The 19,875-nt window shown below is 40.5% G+C and overlaps 1 protein-coding gene across 1 annotated transcript in view; it reads left to right on the top strand.

Moving 5' to 3' along the window:
• Positions 1-19,875, top strand: part of ramp1 (receptor activity modifying protein 1) — a 98,296-nt gene that overhangs the window by 49,870 nt on the left and 28,551 nt on the right. The gene's annotated exons all lie outside the window — the stretch shown is intronic.

The following is a 19,875-nucleotide window of genomic DNA, read 5'->3' as shown; positions in this document are numbered from 1 at the left end:
TGGTAAATGAAGTGCAATGAAAGACTCACCCTAACTTTTCCACATCAAATAGACAACGTTTGCACAGCAAGAGCTGAAATGTGTGGGCTTTTTAAAATATGCACAAAACCTGTGTAACTTTACAGAATCTAAATTGAGATTGGTGGGAAGAGAAGCAGATTTATCTTTTTCTGTTTCCCCTCTACAACTCCATGAAGTGACTGTGATGTTTCATGACTGTTTAAAGGTCAAGGAAGTGGGTGTTTTTGATGTTAAATTGGGCGATAGTGCAGGGGTGGTCAAAAATAATTCAGCTCAAAAGCCAAAGATTGAATCATCGGTGAGAAAATGACGACAGTTAGAGATTGTAGGATGCGGATTCATTTGTGAGCATCAGATCGTGTTGCCAATTAGTCTTAGCCTTTAACAGAAAGCATCTGCCTGCCTGTTGCTAGTTTGTCACTTTCTAACTGGAAGGAGTCATAGGCTGCAATGTGTGAACAATTTCAGGATCACCGGTGACTCAACGGTCTGTTGCTTCTGTGAGACTGAATGTTTGTCCTCATTGAGTCTGACGCCGACCATGCACAGGGAGAATTCATAATTTATGAGGTAGTTATTTTTATGTGTAGAGCATTTACTGCTTTAATTAAGTTTCATTTTAACAACTTGGGTCTTATTTTTTAAAGTTGAGATGTTGGCAACAACTCTACAATGAAGCCAGAGCAAGAAACAGGTTGTTACAGTAACAAGCCAACAGTTAAGCCCTAAAACTGACAATAAACACACCTGTATGTCTTGTAAAACACACGCACATTTTTCTTCAAGCACGAGAGGCTAAAGCTCAAACGGAAGTTGGCCATGGTCATGATGGATGCGCCGGTGAAGATGGCCGCATCGTCTTTGTGCTCCTCTCCAACTTTGCCCATTTTCGTATTTTGTACATATTTTTTTTACTTTTGCCGTTTTACTTTTAACATGGTTCGCAACATGCTAGCCGACCGCACCTACTCTGCCATACAATATAGCAGAGAGGAACTTCTCCAATTGCGAAACTTCGTGGACAATAATAACCCTCCGACAAACAATGGAGATTCACCATGGCTACCTGTTGCTGTTCTACCTGAGAGACGCAAGAAGAGGACAAAGCGCGGATGCCGGGCCGGGTTGCTGGTCAGACTGAGAAAACGAGAGAATCGACCCCCTCTTCCGAGTATTCTTCTGGCTAATGTTCAATCCATTGAAAATAAGCTAGATGAACTCAGAAGCCGGATTGCTTTTCAACGGGACATTAAGAACTGTAACGTGTTAATTCTCACTGAGACTTGGCTCAACCCCGCTATCCCGGACTCCGCCATTGTCCCTGATGGATTCTCTATTTTTCGTCAGGACCGGACTGTAAACTCGGGGGAAAGTAAGGGAGGCGGTGTGTGTGTAATGACTAACAACAACTGGTGCTCAGATGTGAAGCATCGGACTGTTCCGCACATCTAGAGCACCTCATGATCTCATGTCGGGCCTTCCATCTGCCGAGGGAATTCACATCTGTTGTGATAACAGCAGTGTATATCCCGCCGCAGCCACTCGCCGACAACAACACGGCACTCGATCAGCTGTTTGGGATTATTGATAAAACCGAGACTTCACGGCCAGATGCGGCGTTCGTTGTGGCCGGAGATTTCAACACCGCCAACATGAAGAAGGTTTTGCCAAAATATTACCAACACATCAGCTTCCCGACGCGCGGGGATAACATACTGGACCATGTTTATTCCCCTTTCCGGAATGGATATAAGGCTCTCCCTCGCCCTCCCTTCGGCAAATCAGACCATATCTCACTACTGTTGTTGCCTGCGTACAAGCAGAAACTTAAAAGGGACAGACCGATTACAAGAACAGTACAACGATGGAGCGAGGAGTCAGATGAGGCACTGCAGGATTGCTTTGCATCCACGGATTGGAGTGTGTTTGAGGACAATAACATCAACACACACACGGACACTGTCATCTGCTACATTGGGAAATGCATCGATGACGTGGTACCGAAGGTTTCTGTACGGACATTCCCAAATCAAAAGCCATGGATAAACTCCGATGTGCGCTGCAAGCTGAAAGCGCGCACTATCGCGCACACAGCGGGAGATTTGGAGGAGTACAGGAAGTCTAGGTATGATCTCCGGAGAGCAATTAAAAATGCAAAGAGACAGTACAAAGAGAAGGTGGAATCTGACTTCAAAGGCTGTAACACTAGGAATATGTGGGCGGGACTAAGGACAATGACTGACTACAAAGGAGCAGCGGGGGGTGCTGCGGGAGTGTCTGCGTGCGCATCTCTCCCAGATGAGCTGAACAGTTTTTTTGCACGCTTTGAGAGCAGCCGGGCTGTGGAGGTACAGAGGGACCAGGAGCTACACTGCCCTTTTGTTTTAAATAGGGCAGATGTGTGTAAATCCTTTAAAAGGGTTAACCCACACAAGGCTCCTGGACCTGATGGCATCCCTGGCCGTGTTCTCAGGGTGTGTGCAGTTCAGCTGGCAGAGGTGTTCACAGACATCTTCAACAGGTCCCTGCTGCAGACTGTAGTCCCCACATGTCTTAAACACTCCACCATCATTCCTGTCCCCAAAAAGACAATCATCACCTGCCCCAACGACTACCGCCCAGTAGCACTCACCTCCACCATAATGAAGTGCTTTGAGCGGTTAGTCAAATCATTCATCACCTCCTCCCTCCCTGACTCTCTGGACCCCCTGCAGTTTGCCTACAGAGCAAACAGGTCCACTGACGACGGCATAGCCCTCACCCTCCACACTGCCCTCTCACACCTGGACCCGAAGAACAGGAACACATATGTGAGAATGCTGTTCATTGACTACAGTTCAGCATTCAATACCATTGTGCCCTCCAAGCTGGCCATCAAGCTCAGAGATCTCGGGCTCAACAGCGCCCTCTGTGACTGGATCCTGAACTTCCTGACGGGCAGACCCCAGGCAGTGCGGGTGGGAAACATCACATCCTCCACCCTGATTCTAAACACCGGTGCCCCTCAAGGCTGCGTGCTCAGCCCTCTCCTCTACTCCCTGTTCACCCACGACTGCGTGGCCACACACAGCTCCAACACCATCGTGAAGTTTGCTGATGACACGACCGTCATCGGCCAGATCACAGACGATGACGAGACGGCGTACAGAGAGGAGGTCGAAAACCTGACATCTTGGTGCCAGGATAACAACCTCCATCTCAACATCAGCAAAACAAAGGAGCTGATTGTGGATTACAGGAAGCAGCAGGGAGAGGGACACGCCCCCATCGCCATCAATGGGACTACGGTGGAGAGAGTCAAAAGCTTCAGGTTCCTTGGGGTCCACATCACTGAGGACCTGACATGGTCTCTTCACACCACCACCATCACCAAGAAAGCTCGACAGCGGCTCTTCTTCCTCCGCAGGCTGAGGAGGTTCAAAATGGATTCCAGGATACTCTGCAACTTGTACAGGTGCACGATAGAGAGTATCCTGACTGGCAGCATGACGGCCTGGTACGGCAGCTGCACCGACCTCGATCGTAAGGCTTTACAGAGGGTGGTGAAAACTGCACAGCACATCACCAGGACGGAGCTGCCATCCATGGAGGACCTTTACTCCCAGCGGCTCAGGAAGAAATCACTACGGATTATCAAAGACCCCCATCACCCCAGCCACAAACTGTTCTTTCTGTTGCCATCTGGCAGACGTTACCGCAGCATCCTGGCAAGGACAAGAAGATTCGGAGACAGTTTCTTCCCGCGGGCAGTGAGACTGTTAAAAAATTAAACTGTTGAAACAACATCAAACATTCATCTGCTACTCAGTAGTATGTATCTAATACCTAATATATATATATCATTCCAATAACTTGTATATAGACTCGTACTGCACTATTCCACATCATAACTTTATTTCATTTTATAACTATTATTATTTTTGTATTGCTCATGCTCTTATTGTTATTATGTTGTTATTATGTTGCATTGTTGGAGAAGCCTGTGACATAAGATTTTCAACTACATAATTACTCTGTAGCTATGTCAGATTGACAATAAAGAACCTTGAACATACACTTTGTAAAATATGGAGGTAGTCACCCATATATTTTCGAATGAGCTGTTAAAATGCTGAATGGATCATACTGTCGCCATTTGGCAGTGTCAACTGCTTAATCCGGATAATCAAAAAATGAGCTAACGATTAGCAGCCTGTGATAGCATCCACTTGTTACTTAAAACGGCAACGCCCTTTATAAGGCATAATGCAAAGCCAAGACATAATATACCCTTATGAGTTCAAAATAAAAATGCACCCACCTCCCCCAAGCAGTTGTTATGAATAAAGATTTTACATTTTAGCTTTTAGCTTTTTTCTGATGTCAATTCTTTTTTTTTTTTAAGTCTTTCCATCGAATGTCTTCCATTCTACAGTGTTGAGAACAATTTTACCTCTGAACTTTGCTTTGTCCTTCAAATAAGTTTGATGCGTTTTGCACCCCGGGCCGCTGTTTTGATATTCCGCTGAAGTATACACTGTGACGTAATAACTCTTCTTTTTTTCCGAGGGAAGGGTCAGAGGGCCTAGGTATAAAAGTCACGGCTCGCCACTGTAGTCTCAATACACTTGCTTCCTGTCACGGACGACTCGTTTGTTGACTGCTGCAGAGGCAACAACTGAAATGTTTCAAAACGCCTCCAATCTGCTTCTGTGAAACATCATCAAGCAGTATATTGATATTTGCATTTTTCTCTCAGGAGCTTCCTTATTGCCAGCCCCTGATGCTGTGTTTGTTACGGTCGGAGGCATGCTGCTGAGGTATACGTTAGAAATTCATGAGAGAAATGACTTGTGACTTAACTGAATTTTACTAGACAGGAACCTGAGAACAGCTGAGCTTGCAATGTTTTCTTTTTGTTGCCATTAGTATGGAAGCCTGTTTGCGCCACAGGAAAAAAAATAAAAAAATCCTGTATGTCATTATTATGACTTACTATCTCATTATAATTACTTACTATCTCATTATAATTACTTAGCTATCTCATTATAATGACTTAGCTATCTCATTATAATGACTTACTATCATATAAGAGCAATTTAAAATTAGCTTTCATCCCTTTACACCAGGGGTGGGGAACCTTTTTCCTCTCAAGGGCCATTTCAATTTTTTCAACATCCTCCGAGGGCCGTACAAATGATTGACCTCTGCTTAAAAATACTAAAATCACAGCCCATTCATTTCGCCTTTCTTTCATGCTGTGCAGAGAAAAAGCAACCTCTTAATCCAGATATCTTACCATGACTCGCGCATGCATGCACGTGCACGTGCACGTTGTGGCATGACCACCAAAACAGAAAGATATGGACACAAGATGTCTGCAAATGTATTTAGTTCCCTATCCATGTAAACATGATTTAAGCTGGGGGGGACCTAACCTCCTCTAGGGGGGTCCGGGGGCATGCTCCCCCGGGAAGAATTTTTTTTAAATGTTGAAGTTAAAAGCATCAATCTGGTGCACTTTGAGAGCAAAATGAAGATCTATGGATACATCTCTCAACATCCATATGAAACAGAACTGTAATCAGATTTTATTTTTCTTTATGGATATTTTACAAAGCACTCCCCTTTCAAACTATATTCTTGTTTATTAATAACAACTTATTTTTACTGTCATATAGTATTTTATACTTTATTCTCTTGTGTTTTTATAACTATAATGATCATATAAAGATGTGCCTTTACCTCACTGGTTGTAGAAAAAGCTTCTTATATTCGTTAGCATAGCTAGCTAACCAGATGCTAATAACAACAAAGTTATTGACTGTATGATCAGTATGACAGATGAACAGATCGCCACTGGGCTTACAACTAAAGACTGCGGCATGTGTACGGCTCCTTATGGGTACTGCAATTTATGAAGTCCCGGCCCGGAGCGGCGTTCTGGTGCTCTCCGTCAGAACTGCACCCCTGTCAGACGAGACATATACCACGTGATGACACGTTAGGCTCGTGTTGTGTTCAAGGACCCTGACCTTGGCCAGGAAAAACAAGCACTCGCTTGTTTAATTATTTTGCGGTCTAGATTTCATACATTTTTTTCTTTTTTGCGTGTGTTTATAAATTCTCGAGGGCCGTACCAAATGGTCTCGCTGGCCGTATACGGCCCGGGGGACGGAGGTTCCCCACCCTTGCTTTACACCAAAGCAACAATAGCAAGTGTGTGGGACACATTTAGCTGAAGTAATTGATACTATAATTGAAGACTACTTTAGACGCGGATTCACAAATAAGGACATTTTAGTGGTTTTGGAGGAATCACACAATATTAAACTAAGCCTGTTTTGTTATTGTACTGTATGTACAATCAATACTCTGACTACGACGTGCTATATTAAACGTTTATTGTTATACCGGAGACATAGACATTCATGTCTGGTAGGAAGGCCAAATTTCACTCAACTGTGTGGCTGCGCACGCATACTGTGTCTACGTCACATCACGTGGGCCAGTCATAAACAAGTATTGATAACCAGTGCTATCCACATATTCAGTCAGAATATTACAAAGCCTATGGACACTACAGAGGAAGCTACAAAAGAACAATCTTTGGCTTGTGGCAAGAGCAGAGTGCTCCAAAATCAGGATTGCTTACAGCTAGCTAGTGTATTGCTTTGACTTGCTGGTAGTCAGCTTAAGTCATTATAATGAGATAGCTAAGTCATTATAAGTCATTATAATGAGATAGCTAAGTCATAATAATGAGATAGCTAAGTCATAATAATGAGATAGCTAAGTCATAATAATTACTTACAGGATTTTCCTGTGGCGCAAACAGGCTTCCATACAATACTTTGTTTTACATGCTGCTGTAACTAAATATTTTTCCAATTTGGGATCAACAAAGTATATCTTATCTTATCTTAAAAACTACACATTTTGACAATAGTTGCTCTCCAACGATCTTGTGCTATGTTTTCAGTTCTCAAATGTTTCTGTAACAAATTGAGTACTGTAGAAAGACTTCCTACCGCACTAAAATATGTCAGCAGTCACGAGGAAAAAGAAGGAAAAATTGTAATTCCACAGAGTCTAAATGCTTTGTTTAGTGACATTTGTTTTCCCTGCCTCGTGTATATTTTGACCTTCATTTCATCTGATAGGTCTTAACATCTGGTGTCTTTTAATACTCATGTAATAACTGAATCCTCATCTCTGATCCATCTTATCCTTGCTTGTGTAATTACTCAAGTTTTTAACATTTTGTCCTTTTTTCTGTTTATTTATGAGCATCTCAACATGCATAACCTGAGGCGCTTTTGCTTGGAAAAGCTCCAGATAAGATTATAAGAACTGGCTTGCAGTGTGATGAAGCAGCAGCATATCAACAGCTGTCAAACTAAACTTTCAGATAGGAATTTGTGTGTGCTCTAAATGTTAAATATGCAAATACGGGCTTTGATGCGTTCAAGAAGGTGATTGGGTAAAGGAATGTGTGAGTGTGAATATGCAGCTCTATTTGTCTTGCTGTAAGGCACTTATATTAGCCTCGTTCTGAGTTTAGTTTCTTGTGCATGATGATTATGAGAGCAAAACATGCTATAAATAGATATAGTCCTTTTCCATCTCACACACACACCGCACACACACAACAAGCCCCCTGGAGCTAGCTGCTGGATAGGCTTGTACGCAGAGACCCCACAGAGAGGAGAGAAGAGGCAGCATGCGTTGGGTCAAAAGTCATCTAATGTCTATTTACAAGAAACAAGTGTGCCATTGACTTCAAGTGCGTTCTCTTGTTCTTGAAGATTATTCAACCAGACAAGTTGAATAAGAGCATGTTTATATTTACAGAAGCAGACTTTAACCTCTTAAGCCCTGAGCCTGTTTTTCAGGTCTCAGGCTCGAAAATGACATTCCCAGAACAAATGACCATATCTTCCCTTCTAAAAGGGTTAAATTAATCATCTTTATTCTCAAAGTAATGATAAACCTGTGAGTTGGATGTAGAAAAGTCAGAATCAATATAGATGTTTTTTATTTTAAAGAAAATTCAGATTTTACATAGTAAAAAACTGTAAATTATAGTGTCCGTCCAAAAATTATGTTTTACTTATAGTGAAAACTACCCTTGGATGATGGGTTAGTAGACTAAAAGCTTTAGGAATCCAAAGTACAACATATAATAAGTACCCTGTATCAAGATTGATGCAAAACAAGTGACATTTGACCTTTTTAGAGAGATTTAGCCAAAAAACCCCACTTCTGGGGTCATTTGGGTGGATTTGACCTATCTCCCCCCTTGCTCGAGTTTGATGAATGAAATCTCTTTATAATCGCTAGAGCCAATGGAATCGAGGGAAAGTTATATACACACCAAAACGTTAACAAATAAGGAGTGAGAGTGACGCGTTACCAAAACCGGAAGCTGCAATGGTGGCTACCATTAGCAGCTAACTTTTCCGCTCCGATTTTTACATAAAAAATGGAATTATGGATCATAAAAAAATTCTTCAAAGGCACAGGTACATTATCAACCTATGGATCAACAGATCAGCTGTAGTATTTTTTTTTTCCGTTTTAATGCCATTGAACACGTCTTTTGACCTAATTGACAGCTACGGTGAGACGATCTGCCGTAAAAGCTCCGTAAAGGTACGTGTTGTGATGTCTATGTTTGCTTCCCCTGTCGCAAGTTCGGATCACTCAGTGATGATACTATACCTAAATAATCAGTGGAGTCTCAGCTTTAATCTGCTATATTGTATGTGCAGCTACGATAAGTAATAAGGGTATCTTTATCTTGAATTGTGTGCCGCAGTGCGTTAGAATTGTTTCGCTCAGGGGTCATTTAGACGCTTCTTATGAGACTTGTGTTTTGTTTTGGTAAAAATGGTTCATATCTTCAGTTAGCTGAGATTCTTCCCGTTAATCTGGTGCTACACATTAATAGTTTCATAAATGTTAAGAAGCCCTGAGACATTATCTCGGAAAAAAAACGGTGGGAGGGGTCCAATGGGGGGACCGCCGTGCTTAAGAGGTTAAGACTAGGTCAAGTTAAGTTTATGCATTCCAGAATTACATAGTGTGTCAGTGGGCTAACCCTCACCCTAACCCTAAAAAAAAAGATTAATATCGGAACCCTAACCTAATTTTACAAGTTACCCAATGTTGGTCTGGTCAGTATCAGGAAAATATGTAAGAGATAATGTGCAGCGACGCGGTCATTATGGGGAAAAGCACACCGACAGGCTGATCAGGAGCCCGACGCGAAGCGGAGGGATCTAGATCTGCATGACAGCGGTCTGTCTGTTCTGGATTAATAACGTGTCACGTGTTCTGAATTGACCAATCAGAATCGAGTATTCAACTAAACCATGTAATAATGAGAGATAATGCATTGTAATTTATCCCTACAATATCTTGAAAAACATAGAGAACATATGGTCATATCACGTACAGTGTGTTGGAGCACTAGCCAATCGAAGCGTGAGGGTAACAGTGATGTCACGATGAAGGGCCGCCCTTCCCTATACGCATAACACGCACAGTGCGTAGGGCCTCATCTTATGGTTTCCCCGCAGTGAGGGCCAGGGTCCGAGGCCTCCCCCCCAGCTAACACTTCACGAGCCAAGCCCCCCCTCGCGACTCGTGAGGCCAACATGCTCGACATCAAGTGAGGGTTTGAGAGAGAAAGGACGTCTGTCATCCGATACCGTCGCACGCATTGCTGCAAATTGTAATGCTCAGTTTTTATACCTAAAACAAATTAGTCCAATGGAGACGTTTCGTTTAGTGGGGGAGTGTGTGTGAGAGAAACATATACAACACACAGCAGGAAAGGGAAACCCCAAAAAGCATAACAAAAGGCACGTTCACACCAAGTACTTTGCAGTACTTAGTTCCGGCACTCAGTGCACAGGGCACTTTTTACCCCAGGGCACTAAGTACCAATCGCGTTTACACCGGAGTACTTTTCCCTGAGGGAAGATTACGCAAATGAGTCGCTGATGTCACTTTTCTTCTTCTGCTTTGGGTTTACTGGCAGGCCACAAACCACTTCACGGCGAGTACAGTAGGTGGCGGTATGCACCTTAAAGTTGTTTGCAATCCGCTACAAAAACAAGAGAAGAAGAAGAAGAAAAACTTCCCGCGTATACTGCGACGCCCACCCACTCGCTGTACATTAGGCGTCTGTTGTTTACCTTCCGACCTCAGACATGATGGAGATGGAGTCGACTGAAGTTGTGCTGTTTCTGCTCATGTTATACAGCTTTGTAACTGAGTTAATGCAGCCTGAGCAACTTGCGTACAATAACAAAACAAGCCGAGCACGAGTGGTGGTGGAGAACGCTTTTGGCAGATTGAAGGGCAGGTGGCGGTGCTTGATGAAAAGAAACGACTGCAAGATGGACAAGATCAAAATCCAGGTGGCAGCATGTTGCATATTACATAACCTTTGTGAAAGTAATGATGATGAGTACAGGGACGAATGGACTGCCTTACTGGCGACCCAGCTTGATGGGCCAGCGCCAGCCATTGCCGAGGCTGGGGGGCAAGACACGCGCACAGCCCTTATGAGGCATCTGAACAGCGTGTAAATTGTACATTGTAAACATTTTGACAATAAAGCTGATCTTTTGTACAGTGCTTTTGTTTCTCTCTTTTATTTTCCAGTCAAGACAGGCAACATTACAATAGTGTACAGTGTGGCAATATAATAACAATAAACTGTGCCAGGTGTGTTGTATGCACAGTAAATAGGCTCAGCAGCAAACCCACCTTTATTATTTATTATATATCTTCCTGAGATCCACTGCATCCGTCTGCCATAAACACTATGGAAACCTACATGTTAGTTTTGGCCCATAGTGGACTTGTGTTGTGTAAAATGGGGGGGGAATTAAAAGTTTGCAAATCCCCATGTCCTCCTCAGAGGATAATCATAAAAACATTTAGTTTTAGGTCAAATAATATTTAAAATGATATAAATTATCATATTTGTGTATGTGCCCCTGCCATTCCTCCACAAGGTTGCAACATTGATGATAAATAAATGACAAATAAAGCTTCGCCAGTTTATAACCGATGAAACATGATGGTATCAGAATAATCACTTACATGTGATGTATAGGATGCTACACAGGTCACTAAAGATAAAGTGTCAGGAGAAATAAGCAAGATACAGGATCTGTTTAATCTCCATGTAGGTTCTCTTTATTGCACTCTCAAGACATAACAGTAAATAGAAGTTCACATTTTTAATGTAAATAAAATAGAAGTTGTACATGTAAGTTAACATTATCAATATAAAATAAAGTGTCAGTTGTATCAAGACTATATAATAACAGTAATAACAATAATATAAAATAAACTGTCCCAGGTGTAGGGATAGGCTCAGCAGCAGACATTTTGTATTGTTTTTATTAATACTGACACACAACTTTGCACTGTGTTGCGAAGTTGTGTGTCAGTATTAATAAAAACAATACAAAATGAACTGTCCCAGGTGTAGGGATAGGCTCAGCAGCAGACATTGTTAACAGTGGCAACTATAGGGAGGAAGACCTGTTGGCTTTCACTAGCTGGGAAAGCACTTCCAGAAACCCATTCTGAAAAGTGGTTTGTCGCTCATCCTGCACCGACACTTCATCCTGGCGCTCCATCTGCCACTTCAACACTTCAGCCTGGCGCTCCATCATCGTGAGCATCTTGTCCTCCGTTTCCTGGGCCTTGGTTAACAGCACCATCTGATTCCCGTGCATCGACTCTTTCACCACGGCACGCCGGTCCTCCAACGCCTCGACGGTGTCAAAGAAATTCACATCCCGTGCCCGCTTTCCTAAGAGGGAAAATAAGCAAGATACAAGATCTGTTTAGTCGCCATGTAGTTTTACAACATACTAGGAATGTGTTTACTAGTCAACATTGGACAGGGTGCAGGCCGGGACAAGACAGTGTACACAATGCAGGTGTATAGTAGAAGATAATATAGGATCAAATAGCATAAAATATATATATATACACACACACACCGCTCAAAGTGCCCTTATTTATTGTTTTGTATTTTTTAAGAGTGCTTCAAAAATACAAAACTAGTCCTGTATGCTACAGGACAAAGTAGTCCTGTAGCATACAGGACTACTTTGTTTGTAGTCCTGTATGCTTGAACTTTGTTTAATGTTGTTGAGGCAAGTTTTCTTACCGGAAGTCATGTGACCTCTAGCCCGGATGTTTACAATGTTTGTGAGAGAGTAAAAACGGCGCGAAAATTTGTAAACGCCGGTCTAGGCGAATACGTTTTCACGCTGTTTCATAATTGTACCAAGAAGGAAATAAACGTGATTGTGAACATCAGTTTGATGCGTAACGTTCTTTCAAGACCAAGTTGCAGTGTGTGTACCTTTGCGTTTGGTTGCTGGTAAGGGGGACGAGCAAGCGATGTGATCTGGAAGGGAAAGCTCGCTTGTTTCTAATCCTGAGAGTTGTCCAGCCTCGCCTGAAACACACGATTAGTTCCATGAGTTAGTGAAGCAAATTACAGAAACACTGCACAGTTATTCACAAGTCAAAACGTTTTCATAGCGGCCGAGAATATCTAGCTAGCTAGATGTAGCTAGCTCGGGGCCAGTGTTAGCCAGTTCAGCCTAGCATGGCTAGCTTGATCTACTGCGCAAATAAAAGTATATCTGAGACCATTATTGTGCAGATTAAAACCCCAGTGCATGTAGTTGATTTTACCTTCGTCGTGGTCACCCACTGAATCCGCCGTTTGAGCGGCCTCCTACACCATCGTGCCCGAATCGAAGGTCGATGCTGTCCCAGAGAAAAGGTCTGTGGCCTAGCAGAGCATCCAAGCGCTCGTACCATTTACTGGTCTTCCGGTCGTTACCACCAGTGTTAATTTCGTCAACGAAAACTATGACGAAAAATGTTCGTCAACGACCTTTTTTACATGACTAAGACGAGACGATGACGAGCTAAAAATAGATTCTTGATAACGAAAATTTGACGAAATGTATATTTAGTTTTCGTTGACGAGACGAGACGGGACTAATGTGTTAATGGTGGACTATCGGACATTCAAAATGCAGGGTATTTCCCCCCAATTGCTCGTCTTTTCTGTCAAAATGCATCTTACATTTCTAACTTGCAATATCATTATTTCCGCTCTCTTCACTCCAGAAGAGCGATCTCCCTGTGTCTCTCTGTGTGCGGGGGGCGGGGCCTAACAGACACGCTGCAGCGGCACACAGAGATCTGCCGGGGACGGAGAGTTCAGAGAGTATAGAGACACTCTACAAGGCTCGATGTGGACAAAGCTCGTTTGCCATGTTTTCGCGTTAGCGCGTTGACACGAGTAGAGTAGTCTGTCCAAACAGCCGGCCTAAAGGCGTGATATTCAGTCGGAGAAATGCACAATTTTCGACTTCCTTAACTCGTAGCTCTGTTGCCCCAATTACGAGTAACGTTATCACATCAGGTGTGCAGAGGTGGGAGAAGTACTCAGATCTTGTAGCTAAGTAAAAAAATACCATAGTGTAGAAAGAGTTCCTCAAGTATGATCATCAAAATATATTTAAAGTAGCGACAGTAAAAGTAGTCATTGTGCAGATTGGTCCATTTCAGAATAATATATATGATATGTTTTATAATGATTGATCATTAAAGTGTTCTCAAAGCTGGTAAAGGTGCAGCTAGTTTGAAGGACTTTGTATACTGCAGGGTAGCTTGTGAATTTACTCCAGGTGGAACTAAAGTCTGATTTAACACTTGATTATATTTCACATCATTCATCCACATCTGTAAAGTAACTAAAGGTATTAAATACATGTAGTGGAGTAAAAGTACACCATGTACCTCTGAACTGTAGTGGAGTAGAAGTACACAGTAGCAAAACATTTAAATACTCCAGTAAAGTACAAATACCTCAACATTTTACTCAAGTACAGTACAATATTTTAACATAATTATATATATTTCATTTATTTCACATTTAAATAAAGCAATTAATTCGGTTAACAATTTGTTCGTTTTTTCCTTTAAAAAATAATAAAAAGTAAATACAAGAATACCGTTAAAGTACCGGATCGATAAGCAGTATTGATAAGACTAGTAGTACCGTAGAAAACCTTAACGATACCCATCCCTAGATATTACACAAGTAAAGTGTTAAGAGAGTGAAATGTTGCTTTACGAATTTCAACACTTGATGCTGTCACCTTGATTACAATGTCAGAAACCTGTATTTGCCTAACTGAATTGGTTTAAAGAGAGAAAACATTTTGACTAAAAGTTGACTAAAATGTAATTTTTCATCGACTAAAAGTAGACTAAAACGTTTTGAGTTTTCGTCGACTAAAACTAGACTAAAACGTTTTGAGTTTTCGTCGACTAAAACTAGACTAAAACTATGAAGGATAGAAATGACTAAAATGTGACTAAAACTAATAACCATTTTCGTCTAAAGACTAAGACTAAATCAAAAACAGCTGCCAAAATTAACACTGGTTACCACGCCGACACCTCCTCATCACTCCACCGCTTCGATTATTTATTGATGCTTGCCATAACTGCTTTCAAAACAAACTACTCTCCGTTGGTGCGCTGGATTTTTGTAGTGAGCAAATAAAATGGCGGCTCTACAAAACATTTCAGAGTTTTACGGGGCGCGGTTTGCAATTCGCCCAGCCAATCAGAACTGGGGCACTTTTTTCCCCAAGGAAAGTACGATCTCTCAGCAGGCACTAAAAATGGGGGTAAAAGTTCCCGAGATTAAGTACTCTTTTTGGTGTGAACGCGACATAAGGGGTACTAACGGAACTAAACGCGAAAAGTACGGTGAAAAGTACTCCGGTGTGAACGCGGCTAAAGCCTTTTTAAAAAAAAGCCTTTTCATGGTTTGGTGGTGAAATTAGTGAAAGATCATTGATTAAACTTTTGTTTGTTTTGTTTGTTTCTATTATGCCTCCTGTAGCACCTTGGGATTGCTTTTAGCAATGAAAGGTGCTTTACAAACACAATTTATTATTATTATTATTATTATTATTATTATTATCATAGCTGAAAAAAAGAGCACGATCATTTCCCAATCAAAAACATATTTTATCCTCAGTGAACTCTCTCTTGATATGGACTATACAAACATTTTACTAAATGTAAGATAATGTTAGGTTGTTGATATTAAAACAGAAAAATGCTGCAGTGACTTGCCTCACAACACACAAGATATGTTTTCTTCATCAACATTTAATCAGAAACTAAATGTTCATTGCAGAAACCTAAACTAACCAACATGGAAGCAAAAAAAGCAAACAATTGCCTGTGAACATAATGAGGCAGCAATTGAATTCAACATCATTGGAAAAGCCTATGCAATACATTTTTGCAGAGACAAGATAGCAGGAAGGAGGAAGTAATAAGACACACTGCAGACAGCACATGCACTCACAGTTAATGTCAGGTTGGAAGGAAGCATCACTGCATTATTTTTAGATCCGAATCGATATACAGTTGCAGGAGGAAATGGGAAAATCTACAGTCAATCATGACCTTTCCACCAGATTCATCATTGCCTCACAGTGAGAGGAGAGGAAGTCTGGTATATAAAACGTGTTTTAGCAACGGGACAAGGTGACTCATTTTGTGACAGACTGTTTGGGATATTTCATCTTAACCTAAAGGTTAGCTAGACAGGTGTTTTTCTTTGCAACACAATTTAGTTTTTCCATTCCACCACTGATGGATTAATGTGCTGTTTCCCCAGAACCGGGAGCCCTACATAACTTCTGTCGCTACTCTTACTAATCCACTTTGTTTTAGATTGAAGGCAACCTAATGGAAAGCATTTGGCCAGGATATTGCTGCCTTCCGCCTTCGTGTACTGGCAGCAATGCCTTCATTTAAACATGTGATAAGATAACTGGCAAAACAAAGTTAAAGTTTCTGCTGAATGTATTCGGTTTGGCTCTGTGTTAATGCTGCAACTTGTTGATCTATGAACATGAGCAATATGTCAATTTTCCAATATGTCAACTGTGTGCATTTTAATAGAAACGTCACGAAGTGCTACAGCTTGTCGTGAATGTTCAGGATTACATCTTCTCAGTAATATTTATCATTGATTTCTCCAGAGGTGAAAGTACTCATATCCTTTACTTGGAGAAAAAAAGTGCAAATATTATGGTTTTTAAAAATACTCCACGACAAGTAAAAAACCTGATTTAAAAAATGTACTGAAGTTAAAGCACAGAAGTATTAATATCAAAATGTACTTCAAGTACAACAAAGTAAAAGTATGTATTCTGCACAATGGTCCATTCCAGAACAATATAAGTACATAATTATTATCACCTAAATGTACTGCAAGTATAAAAATAAAGATACTTGTTAGGCAGAATGGATATTTTCAGTGTATTATTTTATTAGGGCCCGAGCACCAGAGTCGAACCAGAGCACCTATTGTAATCCCTAGATTACAATACCCTTAATGTACCCTTAAGGGATCCTTGTCTAAAAAGTAAGTTCTAGACAAAAGGGGGGACCTTTATCTAAAATGGGGGGACTCTAATCTAAAAAAGGAGGACCCTTATCTAAGGGGGGAACCATTATCTAAAAGGTTAGTTCCGGAAACAGGGGGGACCCTTATGATGTTTAGTCTACGTGGTAAAGAGCAACACACTTTCTTTAAAGCGTGGGTTCTCCAGCTCAACATAGTGGACTCCGGGGTTGGTGCAAGATTTAGAAAAATGTTCAGCGCATCACACAACATGCAATACGTAATGTTTATCCGTGTTGCCGGTCTCCAGCGGTCATGGCATTTCACTGCTGCATCCTGGAAGTGCATCGACGTCTGAGGGCCTGATCATCGCTGCTTGCAGCTTTAATATTTTATATACATTTAAGAGCACTATAGTGTTGTGGTTGGTCAATAGGGATCAAATGTTTATACATTAAATACTGTGGAGATAAGTAGTACAGTAGTGCATTATACCATATCAGCATATCATGTGTTTTTGTATGTACAAATTACCAAGTAACTGTGACTGTGTGGTGGAGTAACAAGTGTAATATTAGCCTCTGAAATTTAGCGGAGTAGAAGCAAAATGGAAATACTCAAGTAAAGTAAAAATAAGTCAAAAAACTACTTAAGTACAATACTTAAATAACCAAATGTAATTTGTTACTTTCCACCAATGAATTTCTCAATGTTCCTAAATTATTTGAAATTGCCGCTGTGGTCATTTTCCATCAATAATAATCTTAGTATTACAGTGTCACTATCATTGAACACGGTCTTACACTATTATTTAGTTCTGTTACATACTTGATACGGTAATTGTAGTCATTTTGGTGTCCTTCAAGCTTTCAGCATACACGCAACCAAGCCATCATTATTATGGTTCAATTAGTCCACTTACATGGAATGGATTTATTATGGGAATGTTCAGAGCCGGCCTGAGGGCTCTGCAGCCACCAGGGATGTTGGTTATTTTTAGAACTGTTTACTGTATTGCTGTGTTTCATTGAATGTTTACAATGATTCCTTGACTGCACATTTGCACTACCAAATTATTGTATTAACACTTTTAAGAGTAAAACATTTCTGATGAGGCCAAAAGCAATGATTGATTGGTCTGTACTTTTTGCATCCAAAAGCTTCTAATGCACTAATCAGGTTACTATAGGATTATTGTATTCTTATACTAGGGTTAAATAACAGATAATGTGCAGATCAGTAGTTACTTAGGTATGTTTTATGTGTCGTATTAGTATTGTGTTGAAATATACCTCTTTATTTTACATCTTTGGTGGGCAATACACTGCGACAGCAAGAAATTGATAACACTGTCTTACTGCATTACATCTGAGTAGCAATACTGTAACCACTGACATACTTTTTTTCAAAAGAAGTAATACTATACTTAGGTAATCTTGGGTTTCACAGAACAGTCCAATATCCAAGTTTTTTCTGTTGATAAGATTAGTGTCTAAATAGCAACTGAGACCAGACTGCATTGTTGTACCACTGCAAAACCCTGTTTGGAGGTCAATGTAGGGTGTAGGAATTGATTGAAGGCGTTGTTGCTTAAACCTAACCAAAGCTTAACCAGAACACTGGCAGACCGGAATAAAGTTATGTGAATTGGTTTGTAATGGTTTTAGAAAGTGTGTTCATGGTTATAGGGACACCAGATAAAAAAACTCTCATAATGACTGTTGAATCTAGTCACAAACAGTCCATATGTGATTTGGTTTGGGAAAGCTAGAAAAGAGATTGTGAGCATAACTAGATTGGAATGTACGGAGGCTCTTACTCTTTTCAGGTTTATCTAGTTGAATTCTAGGAATGTTAAAAGTTGTGTTTATATTTTCTACCTCCATTTCATACTTATTTTCCTCTTTAAAAGGGCACTGTCCACTTCCAGCTCTGCGCCATAACATACTCGCATAAACCAGTTTGCATGTATTTACTCCTCCAGGAAACTCTCAGGAGAATTCAGAGAGAGAGAGAGAGAGAGAGAGAGAGAGAGAGAGAGAGAGAGAGAGAGAGAGAGAGAGAGAGAGAGAGAGAGAGAGAGAGAGAGAGAGAGAGAGAGAGAGAGAGAGAGAGAGAGAGAGAGAGAGAGAGATAGAGAGAGAGAGAGAGAGATAGAGGAAGCAGCTAAAGGAGGGATGAAAAGAGATGCAAATACATGTATGCAGATGTACTCTCTACACTCGGGAAACAGCAGGTTATAAAGAAATGAGAGGGAGAAAGGGAGAGTTGTCTTAAGGGAATAAGGGGAAAAAACATGAAAAAAGTGAAAAGAGGCTTTTAAATAAGTGTATACTGCAGGGAATAAGAAGGAGGGAAAATATAAGGATACAATTATAAGTCAAGGATGATAAGGGAGTTGGTTCTAGAGGTTTATTGTTCACTTCTGTGTCTAACTTTTTCAGAAAACACAACATGTCAGTGCAATGTGATGTTGTTCAGCAACATCACATTGCACTGACATGTTGTGTTTGCTTCATAGACTTATATACATGTTTTTGAGCAAACCAACAAATGTAGTCATTTACCTTTTTATAATAATTTTACTTTAAAAAGTGTTGTATTGAGGATTAATTATGAAAATGTAATGCACATAATTCAAATCCTTCCTAAACGGGCATGATTTGTTACATTTTTTGAAAATTGTGTTGTATTAATGCAATCCTAGATATACGAATGGTTTGGTACAGTTGAAGCATCTTGATTTATACATATTTAATTCACTATATTAGTCATTATCATCTGGTTATTTTGTTGACCTATGGTTTTGAGATTCTAAATGAATTAACTTAAATAATATATACCATGAAAGCGGATTCTGTCAGTGCATAATTGTCTTTACAGCTAAATGTAAGCTTAATTTGCATAAGCATATCATTTAATAACCTGAAGGTTCCTTAACTTTAAGACAGTATGCTGGGATTTTAATACTCAAGCACCTGACTACCTTTGCTGTATAATCTTGAGTCTTTGGATGTAAAATAATTCCTTTAATTGAATTATTAGTATAAAGGTATGTTAATATGCTGGTTATTGGTACATTTGCTACAACTTTGGATGGAGCCAATCAAACCGTTTTCCTCTTGTTATGCTAAACTATGCTAATCAGCTACAGGTTTTTGCTCCATGTTTTGCTCAAATACATGAAAGTGAATAATTTTCTTATCCAACTCTCAGGGGGAATGTGCATTTTTTCAAATGTCAAAGTATTTCTTGTTATTATAAGACATAATCAGTTTTATAAGATGTTCCATTACATACTAGTCTGGCACTGTGTATACAGGGGTTTAACCAAAGCATGGTTTAACATGCTATCAATTTATTACTTCATTAGATTT

The sequence above is a fragment of the Trematomus bernacchii genome, unplaced genomic scaffold (genome assembly GCF_902827165.1).
Source record: "Trematomus bernacchii unplaced genomic scaffold, fTreBer1.1, whole genome shotgun sequence".
In the NCBI taxonomy this organism is placed as follows: domain Eukaryota; kingdom Metazoa; phylum Chordata; class Actinopteri; order Perciformes; family Nototheniidae; genus Trematomus; species Trematomus bernacchii.
Note: the sequence above shows the minus strand (reverse complement) of the source record. Positions and strands in the feature narration are given on the sequence as shown.